General features: G+C 37.8%; 1 pseudogene; it reads right to left on the bottom strand.

Moving 5' to 3' along the window:
- LOC131237292 (probable amidase At4g34880) overlaps window positions 1-13,085 on the bottom strand; it is a 45,048-nt pseudogene that overhangs the window by 26,417 nt on the left and 5,546 nt on the right.

Here is a 13,085-nt window from a genome sequence, read left to right as displayed (position 1 = left end):
GAATTTCGAGGACGAAATTTTCTTTAAGGGGGGTAGATTGTAATGACCCTAAAAATTTTGTGCCAAGACCCGAGTATTACCTCTATTTTCCTTAGAAGCTTTTTGGGGTAATTAGCGCTTAACTCGATTGCTTGTGAAATTTGCATCAATCACTTTAAATTGGATCTGCATGACTCAAAACTTGTAGATTAGTTAGCGCTAGGTTATTCTGAAATCTGGGATTCATCGCTAAATCCAATTGTTCTTGGAATTTTTTGGAAGTTCTGGATCAGACCTGGACCGCGCGTCGAAAGTCTGAGTCTGGAGTGAAGAGTGTGAGAACGGTTGGAAATTTAATAAGATTTTATGAAATCTGAGTCGTGTCGCTTGCGCGATGATTTTAAGCAATCTGACCGTTGGATTCTGACCCAATTTCACCCTCTGATCAGGGAAGGTGGCCCAGGCATGTTCTTGTGCTTGTGGACCTGATCGAGATTCGGTGACTGTTGAATTGAGAGTGGTCCGCCACGGCTGATCTAAAGATCCGGTCGGTACGAAAACTCAGCTTGATCAAGATCCATGGTCAGTGAGCTTAAGTCCGACCTTTCGTGGTAATAGGCTCACCGGAAGTGCTTCGTTAGATCGAGAGAGGCTTGTTTTGGTTATACCCTAAGTATACCTTGACCTTGGGGTTATTTTCATCAATATTAGGCCTATTTATAGACCTTAAAACCCTAGCTCTCTTTTCCATACGAATTTTCTTAACCCTAGCTCAGTGAGAGAGAGGAAAAGAGAGAGAAAGTGAGAGAGAAGTTGGTGAATCATCTTAGATTCTTTCCTGTTCTTCTTCATCCTTAAACCTTCACTTTTGAATCGTTCTTCCGGCGATTCTGAGTTCATCCTTGGGTAAGTTAACCTAACCCTAATCTGTTTTAGAGCTTAGAATAGTCTTGTGTTGTTGTAGCTCATTTTTATTCTTGCCTTAGGTTATCCTGTCGCCGTTGACGAAGACATATCGTCTGAAATCAGTTCGGTGTTCTTTCTGGATTAAGGTGCGGACTTTAATCGTATAGGTTATGGTTTTCAAGGCTTTCAATGCCAGTGAATGGTTTATTCTTGCTATGGATGAGATTTCACATGCCAAATGTTATGTTTATGTTGCGTTCCTGATATGCATGTGATTTATTGAGATTTGTGTATTCTATGTGTATGTATAAAGTACCGTATATGTATAAAATATGCACATGTGTTTGCCATGATTATTTGTCGTGTATGTATGCTAGATGTATGTGTGTCAACTCCTTGGCAAAAGGAATTGTCCAAATGTGTGTATTTCAACATACGTTATGTATGTTGTGTTATGTATTCTAAGTGTTTGTAGAAATGTCTAAATGATCTAAAGTGTGATATATCAACCTAGTATGGGCATTGAGAAGCGATTCTCAACTCTCCCACTAGTGTGTATGATTTCCTTCATGCAAGTTTCATTCCTTGTTGTTTAATTTCAAGTCTTACTTATGTTTAAATCCAAGTTAAGTTGATATTCTTCAAATGCTTACATACCATATGATTTGAGTTGTTGTTCCATTACTATTCTCAATTGTAGATATGAATATCTGTTGTAATGGAATGTGTGTGGGACTATGAGTTAGTCCAGGAAATCGGTAATCGGCCTTAAGATTGTGGCTGAGGTTGCTTTCGCCACGAAGGACGTGATTAGACGAACCCGAGTCATATTAAAGTTGTTGGCAATGGTTTGGCCACACGGAGTGTTTGCGCACTCTATGTCGTTCAACCCAACGTGCGCTCGTGCTAGTCGAGTTCGTCAAGTAACCCGATTGTCCGATGTATGTTCACCATATATGAATGCTACTGTTTGAATCTAGGGTACCGAACTTACCGATGACATCCTGATAACCATTGTACTTTGATCCGCAAAGACTCATGAGCCGGACATGGTGGTATGGGACACCGTGGTCGAGCTGTCGGCCTACGCTGGGGTGACGAGCCTCCCCGTAATGACCAGTGAGCAACCAAACTCGTGAGCCGATTATAGTGGTATGGGACACTATATTCGTGCTGTCGGCCTGCATTGATTGGTGACGAGCCCTTTGTAGTGACCTCGAGCATACCTGGATACTGCATTGAGGTGACGAGCCTTAGTGTAGTAACGAAGGTATGATAGGCGTGCATTGATTGGTGATGAGCCCTTTGCAACGACCTGAAAACATATGATCGTATGAGATTGTCTAGGACTGACGACCCTAGAATGGATCACTGTTTGGATGATGATATGAGGAAGGTATCTTAGCTTCCCAATCCTGTTGTATGAAAAGGACTAATAACAACTTGGTAATCATGTTCATGCACCGCATTTGCATGTGCTTTGTAGACGTAGCGCACTTTGAGGCGATGTCATGCGTAACGTAAGATGAAGATGCTGAGGGTGTACTCGTGAGGGCACGCATCATTCTTCATACATTCTTGCATTAACAAGAGTACTTAGGACATGTTTAATTGTTCTGCTTTATCATTACTGCTTGATTGAACTGATAACATGTTAACCTGTGCTTTATTGTTCCACTGAGTTGATCACTCACTCCCACGTTCTGGGGCGGTGTTAAACACCCACCAGACTCTGTCTTAGTTGCTGATGTTGCAGATGTTGAGGCGACCTTTGAGGCAGAGTGGGAGATTGATGATGATGAGGCTGCTTTCTCTTTTATGTAGTTTTCAGACGGGTTCTAGTGAGCCTCGTTCTGATGTGAGGGATGCTGGGATTTCTTTTGGGAATTAAATGATGTAATTTGATACTTATAATTTTGATAGTAACACTTGAAATTACGACCTGGTATGTATATGTATTTCAGGGATCTGCACATGTACACATTTATTTCTATAAGTCTTCCGCTTGCTTTCTTCACTTATCCCTGAATTATATTTGTTATTTGGCTTAATCTATTCCATGTTTTATGCGCTAATACAGACAACATACATCCATCATTGAATATGTTGCATAAGTGATGTTTTGGAACTCGGGAGCTGAGTTATGCTCGACCCCCGAATTTCAGGGCGTTACACAACGTCTTGGACCTGACCGAGTATCATGAACCAAAGCAAGACGAGAACTCGAGGATGAGTTCTTTTGAAGTGGAAGGGACTGAAAAGGCCCGGTCGACGACAGAAGTGATTCAGACAGTCAGACCTTAAATCGGGCGTATCTCGCAATCTAGAATGAGTTATCAGACGTAAAATATATGATTTTGGGGTAGGACGAGCTACTTTAGCTACCCAACCTCGTTACGCCGGGTTATGCAAGCCAGATTTGTGAAATACCATCAGATCGACGGTTGTTTCCCTATTTTAATTTCATTTTTACTATAAATAGTAAGTTTTAGTTTGATTATAACTCTTCATCCGTTGGGCTTTAAGAGTTGCGCCCAACATGAAAAGTACTTAGAATAATTAGGAGAACTGCGTGGTGGAGCCAAATAGGACCATTACTATTTTTGGCTGAAAACCTTGCGCACTAGTAGACATCACGACCGTCTATAAATAGTAAGTTTACTATTTATAGTAAGTTGTGAATTCTAGGAATTTTAGTTGTAGTTTGATTTGAAATTTCTCCCATTGCTTAATATCCCTATTTAAAGGGTTGTGAACTCGTTTATTTCATTCATTAATCAAATTACGAATTTTATATAATTTATTTCTATTTTTCTCTATTTTTCCTCGTCGATTCGAGAAGTCTCTATGAGGAGTCTAGAGAAGCTCCATGGATTCGAATTAGTTATCCTTGAGGAAGACGGTGATCGACCTCATCATGTTCATCCCTGCGTCAGCTTTGAATCAAGCTGAAATATGTATTTTTCCATCATCCAGATCTATGTGATCTTATCAACATATTAGATGGAAAATAAATATCATAGTGGGCCACACATGGTGGTCCATGTTGTGACAATGTGGTGCCCACTAACAGTTCACAAAAACCAAAAAAGGAAAGGTAAAAGCAAAGGAAAAGAGGAAAAGGGAACTTTGGCCATCAGGTGGGCTCATCACTAGGGGGTCTTATACACATAACCATACATACACAAAGTATGTCCCACCCTTGTGGACCCACTAAAATGAAAGGAACAAAGGGAATATGAGGAAAAACTCCACCCTTGCACTCACAATGAAAATGAACGGTCGAATCGGGTCAAATATGTGATCAAACAGCTTGTATCATGATCGGGGCCGTCCAAACTAGCCTTCTCCCCTAATATTCTCTATTTCCCTCACAACTCTCTCCATGCCTTCTCAATCTCTCTTTTTTTTTTTTCTTCTAATCTCTCTCAAATCTCTCACCTTATCCTGATCTCTGCTCTTTTCTTTCTAATCTTCTTCTTCTTCTTCTTCTTCTTCTTCTCTCTCTCTCTCTCTCTCTCTCTCTCTCTCTCTCTCTCTCTCTCTCTCTCCTCAAACCCTAGCTAGAGAAATGGGACAGACTCATACGTATTGATTTTTGGAGTTTTTGAGATTTTGGGATAGGGAGAGGATTAGAAAGGGAGAGGAGTAGGAAGGAAAGAAAAAGTGAAGAGAAATAATGGGTTAGCTAGGTGGGAGGGTAGATGTCGACTTTGGAGGCTCTCTTACATGTGGAAAGGGAGAAAAGGGTTAAAATGAGCAACTATAGAGATTAGGTGGCACTTAAGTAGGTTTATTAAGATAATTAGCATGATGGGTGATGGATTGATGGAGAAAAAAAGTGATGGGTGATGGATTGATGGATTGATTAGCAAGATTCCTCTGGATTTACGTAAGTGGGGCTCATGCCTCGTGTATGTTGTGTGGCTCACCTCTAATTGTGCCAACGATAGCATCTTCCAAACCAGATATCGTAACGAGGCATGTCATGTGGCATTGGAATCGCAATGCTTGTTCAGTTGCCAGGGTATAGGCTCGATTCATTGTGGTACAAAAACATGGTATTCGATCGGTGCTCGCCAATCCAATCCATTCTGGGTATGCCAACACCGAAAACAAAATATACAAAGGGTTAATTAGGGTACGGGTCTTACAAGATGAGTACTAATGTTATGTCAGGAAGTATCGTAATTGGTACCATTTTACTATGATCTAGACACAGTACTGTTGATTTTTGGAGTAGCAGTATTATTCCCAACATCATCAAGATAGAGATGATTATTACAAGCCACCGCGCAACTCTATGTGGGTCTAAGCCACAGCCAGTCACATCATTAATAAGTATATTTCTTAATTTCTATTTCTTTTACTTTTGAATAAATTGGTTGTGCTTTCACATAAGTCTTTATACGTTTGTAAATGTTATGCATTCAATTTAAATATAAATGTATTAGTTCAATCAGACAGTATATACCTTAGGACCGTATACAAAGGGAACCTATTATCTACACTTCTTTTTTGAGATGTTGTGATTTAAAAGTATGTATGAAGGCCTTTTTTCATAATCCCTTAAGTTTCATTGAAAAATTCGAACATTTTTCCAATGTTTCCCCATGTTTCCCAAAAAGTTTGATGCAATATTACCCAATACAAGCAATATATCCCATGCAATAACTGATACATATCCGTATCCAAAGGATGTGATATGTAATACGATACCGATATTTTGAAATACTGGTTGGAACAAGTGTCATTAAGTTTAAAGATTTTTCTAAAAGGGGCAAGTGCATGTATACAAATATTTGTACTCATTTTCCTTCTATGCAAAGTAGGAAAAATTATTGGAAAGATGTATTGAAAGGGTGAATATCCCGTAGTTTTTCATTTTGGATGTGTGATAACCATTATTTTGATTTTGGATGTGTGATAACCATTATTTTGATTTTTGATATAGATCAACAAAATTACACCAAAAGTGGAGGGGGTCACCAAATTGATCAAATTGAGCAAGTTATATTTATAATGATCAAATTAATCTCTTGAAAGTAATTAAAGGCAACTACATAGAACATGTTCTTTAGTTAATTCAACTGAATATAGCATGTTCTTTAGTTGCTTCCAACATATCAATTTGATCATTTCTTTAGAAATGAAACAAACAAATCTTTCCTTTTCCATGAAATAGTATTGGTAATCAAGTATATGATTTTAAGTAAATGAATACCTGTGCCGAGTACTTATTGTTGAAGGCAATCAGATCTGCCAGAGATCTAACAGGAGAATGGACAAGCTCCGAAAGGTATGTATTTATTGATTCTTTGAACTCCGTCAATAATGCAATTTGTTCCCCACTCATAGTGAATATTTCACTCACGTTTGCTATCTCCAAATTGTCCACCAAGATTGCACCTCTTCGCCTTCAATGAAACAAAATATATGGAGGGTTAGTTTTCTTTAATTGTCATTGAGAATGGTTTTTGTCTGTTGGGCAACCTCAATGTGATGGACAACACTCCATGTACCTTAAATGCCACGGTTAGAAGATTCTATCCACGGAGTATTTGATCTCTTTCACATTAGCAATCCATAGCGAGGTCTCATAGTTAACAATTCTGATCACTATACAAGTTCATTTGTAAACTAGAAAATTGATGTAAGACAGGTAAAGGCCAAATTAATTGGAGGGCCAAGATTGAACAAATTTAGGATGAACGAGCTCAATTGGGTAGAAACGGCTTAAATGTGCACTATAACTTTTAGCGGCCATAACTTTACCACTAGATCGTGCATGTATAATATACCAATGGAAGAGATTTTAAAAAGAAAAAAGTTAAAACTTAAGTACCATTTTTCTTAGGGTTTTCAAAGTCTAACGATGGTCTAGAGTCCTTGTTGTAGACATTCAATTATTTACAAGTTTTGGTAGGATTATACATCTTTTTAATATTTTGGAAAAGTGTCATGTTTCAAGTCAAATTAGGGTATAGGGTTTCTTTGCTTATATGAGGCCATCATATGCATTGTAGACTTTAGTCAATACTATCAATTATATTTCTCATTTTTAGAGGTTTCACTCCTCTTGTGGATTCAAAGACTATTTTTGAGAAAAAGACGGTAATATCTTCTCTTTTATCCATGCACCAACTTCATTAAAAACCCAAGTGAACTATAGATATCCTCGGTCATGCATCATATTTGAATTACAAGTAGAAATGGGAGGGAAAATGAAAACTAAAGCATTCAATATTATTTGCATGAATATTATTGAAAAATAGCTTTATATTGTTTGGAAAGCATGTAGAAATTTTATTTTCATTAGATAATGGTCATCTTATTTCATTTGCAAAATAAATAAATAAATCCTAACTATGGAAAAGTCTAATAATTCACTTCAGGAATTCCCTCTTTTCTTTGTTATCCAAACATGCTAGTACATCGAATTAAGGGAAAACTACATTCTTTTATTTGCAATTCTATTGTATCCGCTGTATCCAAACATGAAAAGGTTGAAAATAGGATAATATAGCATAGCATATGGATAATGTAGCACAATGAATTCATTTCGCCCTACAATAAAAACAACAACAGCTAATATAGATTTCTATGAGAAATGGCCACAACTTCAATCTGCATAAGACTCACCAATAATCTTGTGCCTACTATCAAATAACGTGTAAAGATGGTTGGTTGGTATCTACCTCCATTTAAAAAATAAAATTTCAAAAGTCATTTTTAAAATGTATTACCCACCCACCCTTTATGGACTGTGGGAGACATGAATGGAAGTGCTTATATGCATTTGAAAGCTTTTATATCTAGAGATATAGTTTCATATATTGGCATAAATATATAGAAAAAAGTGTTTGCATGCATCTGATTGGATTACTAAGTTACAATCTAACTTATCACATGTGCATAGCATTAAACTGGTCTGAAAAGCCTAGTCCTACTATGAAGATCACCCAGTGTAGAAATTAACCCAATCTACACACCAGGCTATCCAAATACCACAGTTGACAATAAAATAAACACTTGGTTCCCTGAGTGATGACCTCATGTGAACTCTTTGGCAGCACCCTTGTAGATATGCCAGTTTGGATTGACCTTCGATTGGAAATTGTAATTTAAATTGATGAATTCTCATAAGAATATATATATATATATATATATATATATATATATATATATGGATGATCTATGAAGATATGTGGCCCACAAGTCTATTGGATGACCCATAGTATTTTTATTATGGGATCCTCTGGTTATCCTTGCCCTTTCTGCGGGCTAGTGGAACTTGCTTGAAACTACGTGTCAAGGATTGCCTATATGTGGGGAGTAGAATGTACTCGATTACAACTATATATGTTGGAGGAGCAATAATTTTGGAGCTGCGATATCTCCCACAGTTTAGATTGTATTTAGACTTGGGTCGATCATATAGTAATTAAAAAAGATCTATCAAATGGTGGTAAGATTTCTTTAGCACAAACTCATATTTTAAGATATGAGCCTCATAAGTGAATAGTATGTTGTTGTCCAGATTACACTGGGCCATCAAATGAATGTTTTGACCATGATTTGAATGGTGATTGTGTTGTGTTTTGTTTGATCTTTCCGGCTATCACATTAGGGATTAAAAGAGCTTTCAAACAGTACCAAAATCTCATTATTTGGACATGTATGTTATAATGAGATCCGCAACCCACATTTTTTAAAATGATTCATGAAGATGTGTTTATATCAGATATTGATTATAAATGAAGCATTTTTAGTATTTAAAAAAAAAAAAAAAAAACAAAAACAAAAACAAAAAACAAAAACAGAGAGAAACTAATACCTCTAAATCTTTTAATAACTAGTTCTTTTTCATTGTGAATGTTTTGTTAATTAGAGTGACTATTATATAGAGCAAAGTCCAAACAAGGACCTTGTTGTAATTTCCCAAAATAAGTATCTCAAACAGGTGCAAAAGCAAGTGATAGTTGTTACTCTTATACCTCAGTGTACTAAGATGCTCCTCGAAAGTTTCCTTGATCGCAGGTTCTGAAAGCAATTCAAAGAATGGTTTCCTCACAATTCCTAGTCTCTTTCCTTTGAGCCCATCTGCCTTAAGAAACTGAGTGTAGCCACCGTACGGAATAAGCTTTGATGCTCTCTTAGTTGCAGCATCTCTTGGGTCGAACCCAACAATAGCGTCCAAAACGTAAACTGCGTCCGATACCGTCCTACAGATGGGACTGCCACATGAAAGAAGTTGATCTTAAGTTTCTGTCAAGAACATAAAGACTGTAGTACATTTACATGAATGGTGGCCCATCACATGCATATATCCACCATGCACATGCGATGCAATTCCATCAAGGTAGGCTTCTTGAATAGTGCACCAACTACACATGGGACATGGTTCCAAAAATACACTGATCTGATGATCCTACCCAACTAATTGTTTTACCTCCAGTGGATGTGTTAAATAAAACATGGTCAGGGGTCCAGAATGAGTAAAATCCAATGGTTACGCTCATGTAATTTTGGACAATGCACCATCTGTAAGGAACCCAAGTATCGTATCCTTAAATTGACAAACACGTATATATGCCAAATCCACAATGAATTTGTGCACTCCAAAAGAACCCTCGTTAATTTTTTTGGCAAACCAGTCAAATACTGAAGGGCTGCCATTTACATTCCCAAGTCCTCATCCAAATTAAAAAATTATTTAAAAGAGGTACCCAAATACACCACTTTTTTCTACTTACCATAATGGAGTAGAACAAGAAGTTTGATAGAATACTCTCTGCATATTGCTATATGACATTTCAGAACTTCAGCTTTTGGATCCGCAGTCATCCTTCAACGATACAAACTACTTTTATGATGGGAAGAACCTTGGATAGGGTACAGCCAAAAATTGAAAATCATATATTAGAATATTCCAATCCTTTTTCATTTGACACTTTTTCCTTTCCCATATGGAAAGTGATCTCCTTTACCATTGAATAATCAAAGGGCAGAAATATTTCAATAAGGGAGTTTTCTTGGTTATCCTGTATCCAGGATAATCCTGGAAACAGTATGGGTGACTGAATAAATACCCAAACCAATAGTTTAAGTCCAAAAATTTCCTATTGTAATACCTCTAAATGTATTTTAGCAATCCGCATAGTAGAAAAAAGGAGTGGTCAATAGATCACAACTGAAGATGAGATAACATTTAGCCAATGATTATTCTGCACCGTGGGTTAATTATATAGCCTTGCATGAGTCAACAAGAAGAAAATATAATGAACAGTATGTAAAATAATATTATTCAACAGCCTGGTTTGGGCCCACTGTGATGTATGGATGCCATCTAAACCATGCACCAGGCGATTCCCACAATGACGATTGGATACCCAACAAATAAGGCCACACCATATAAAAGGGTGAACAACCCAAAAACCTCCAAATTCACATGGTGTCTTATGTAATGCTTGGATTGAACTGATTCTCGGGGAATCCGACTTTCACATTGGAATGATCCTGTTGGACGGATTGGATGTCATGCACACACCATATTAGGCCCCACATGCAACAGTTGTAGAACAACCTTATTCTACGTATGCAGAGGAGCCAATTTTGAATGGTATTCAGGTCTTGGTGACCATCTCTTACCCTATTGTATCCTGCCTTGGAGAAATTGGGATGACTCCACTTCGACTGGTGAGGCCGACAGTGGGTTTTATGCCTACCACTGAATTGTAGCTGGAAGGGCAGAGGATCGAACCATCTGTCTCCGAGCCTACTGATACTGTCACCAGATTTGCAGCCACTGCAATGGCTGGTCCACTGCTTCATCCACAAGGACTGGCCGACAACACGTATGGATTCTGCACTCACACAATAGAGTATCATCCTTACTACTAATTGTTATAATGCGAAAAGGTTGCATTGGTGAAAATGATACGACTAGACTTGTCTAACTGAAGAGAGGAAATAAGGGACGTGCATTAAATCACCGCAACAGTCAAGAGGAATGTAACTGTGATGTGCCTTCCATTATGTGAGGACCAAAACATTCGTGTGTAGGATGTGCGTATACTTATCAGGCACTTGATTAGCCGGGGTTTTGTCGTTCTTTTGGAGCAGTCTTGTTTCAAGCTGTTTCTTTTTGTGCTATATAGGAGATATATGATAGATGTGACCTGGTCTTTTTGTGGTTCCCATCCGAATGGTGTATATCCAGTTTTATATAATAAAAAAATTCAGGTAAAAAAAAAAAATGTGGATGAGGCAAGCCCAAAAGGCAAGCTGATTGGATAATGGTAGCCATACAAAGGCCTCAAAAACTTATGAACAACTCAAAAAAGCAAGCAACGGTTGTGATTCAGTGGGCAAAATAGATGACGATTGGATGGTCAATGTAGCTCACTGACTAGTTGTTTTAGCTCATGAACCATCCACAGTTGCCCACCAAATCAAAGGTCCACTTCTTGAACCCTATCTTCCTGGCGACAATGCTTTTTTCTTATGTGATGAGATAGATCCCGGTGAAGCTTTGTGGACTGTAAGTTAAGAAATATTAGAGTAGATTTATTCTCTTTTTTTTTTAATTGAAACTATTTCTCTATATGTGATCAGCTGGACCAGTGAAGACTTGTTATTGTGAGTTGTTGGAAATATTAGAGTACTTGTATTCTCTATTTTATTTATTGAATTAATTATTCCTCTTTATAGAGAAATTCTCCAGTGCTCTAGAGCACTTACAAGTTATAGTGCTCCCAGTTGCATCTGTCACTTGGACAGTCCGATCGATCCACCTAAGCTGTATATTAAGTCCAGAACACATTTTGTAGGCTAGCATGCAAAAAACCATACTGATGGTATGATCCAATCCACCCTCATTTGTGAATATTTTTGTACCCATCCTTTGACAAGCCATACAGGGATGGTTAGGATTGCTTGACAAAAGTGGCTCTTTAGAATTATAAGCAATGCATGATGGGTTCCAATAAATAGATTGATCAAAATGTTGATTAGATCTACTTTGTGTAAATGATATGGATTGTCCAGACTAAAGGTTAAAGATGATCTTAGATACAACATTGCATTGCAGCCCATAAAAATCTGTGTTGGACCTAATGTATAGCATGGATCAAGGGATTGGGCTAAGTGTGGTTTTTTGTGTAAATCTCGGTATTGTCGAAGTGCTCACTGAATCTGACTCTAAATGGGTGATCGATTGTCTTAATGGAAAATCCATCTTCACCTGAAATGGAGGTATTGGCCGGATAGAATTAGAAGGCAAGGAAGTAGGGGATCTCTTCGGTTCTCCCTAATTCCTAGAGAAGCGAATGGGCCGGCTGACAGTTTGGCTAAAAAAGGTAGTGTGAGGCAAGTGAACCGATTCTTCTGGGATATCTCCCATCTCCCTCGTCTTGTCAAGGGTCGGATTCTTCTAGATAAAGTGGGGTTAGGCTCTATTAGAGAGTTTCATAGGAATTATTCTGTAGAGGATATGATAGACGGACCTTTCCTTTTGTCTCTGGCCCCGCCTGAATAGCCGCTTTTTGTTTCTTTTGCCATCAATGAAATGCTCATTTAAAAAGAAAAAAATAAAAATAAAGTAGGAGCACTATAACAACAGTGCCCTGGAGCACTGGAGCATTCTCCACTTTATAATATCAGGACGAAAAAACTTCTTTTATATTTTTTTAAGGCATGATTACATATGAGATGCATATATATGATGGTAAGGGGAAAAACGAGGAGAAACTTTTCACAAGACAATAGAGTGAGTGATGGGGGGCACCCCTGACTGTGGGGCTCACTGTGATGTATGTGACTTAAATCCACACAGTCCAACCATTTTGACTGCTCATTTTAGGGCATGATCCCAAAAATGAAGCTGACTCAAATCTTAGGTGGACCACACCACAGAAACTGTCAGTGATTGAATCCTCACCATTAAAAATTTCATGGATTCCACCGAACTGTTTATTTTCCATCCAACATGTTGATAAGGTTTATTTATTTATTTATTTAAAAGGAGCTAGACGAAGAGACCACACAAATATCATCTTGATCCAAAGCTTTTTTGGCCGACATTAAGCTTTTAATGGTCAATCACCATTGTTTCTTGTACTATGGTCCGTTTGGAATTTGGATCTGCTTCATTTTTTGGGTAATACTCTAAAATGAGCTTTCAATACAGATGGACGGTG

This window comes from Magnolia sinica, chromosome 2, assembly GCF_029962835.1.
Source record: "Magnolia sinica isolate HGM2019 chromosome 2, MsV1, whole genome shotgun sequence".
NCBI lineage: Eukaryota > Viridiplantae > Streptophyta > Magnoliopsida > Magnoliales > Magnoliaceae > Magnolia > Magnolia sinica.
The sequence above is the reverse complement of the archived record's forward strand: the minus strand, read 5'-3'. Positions and strand labels throughout refer to the sequence as shown.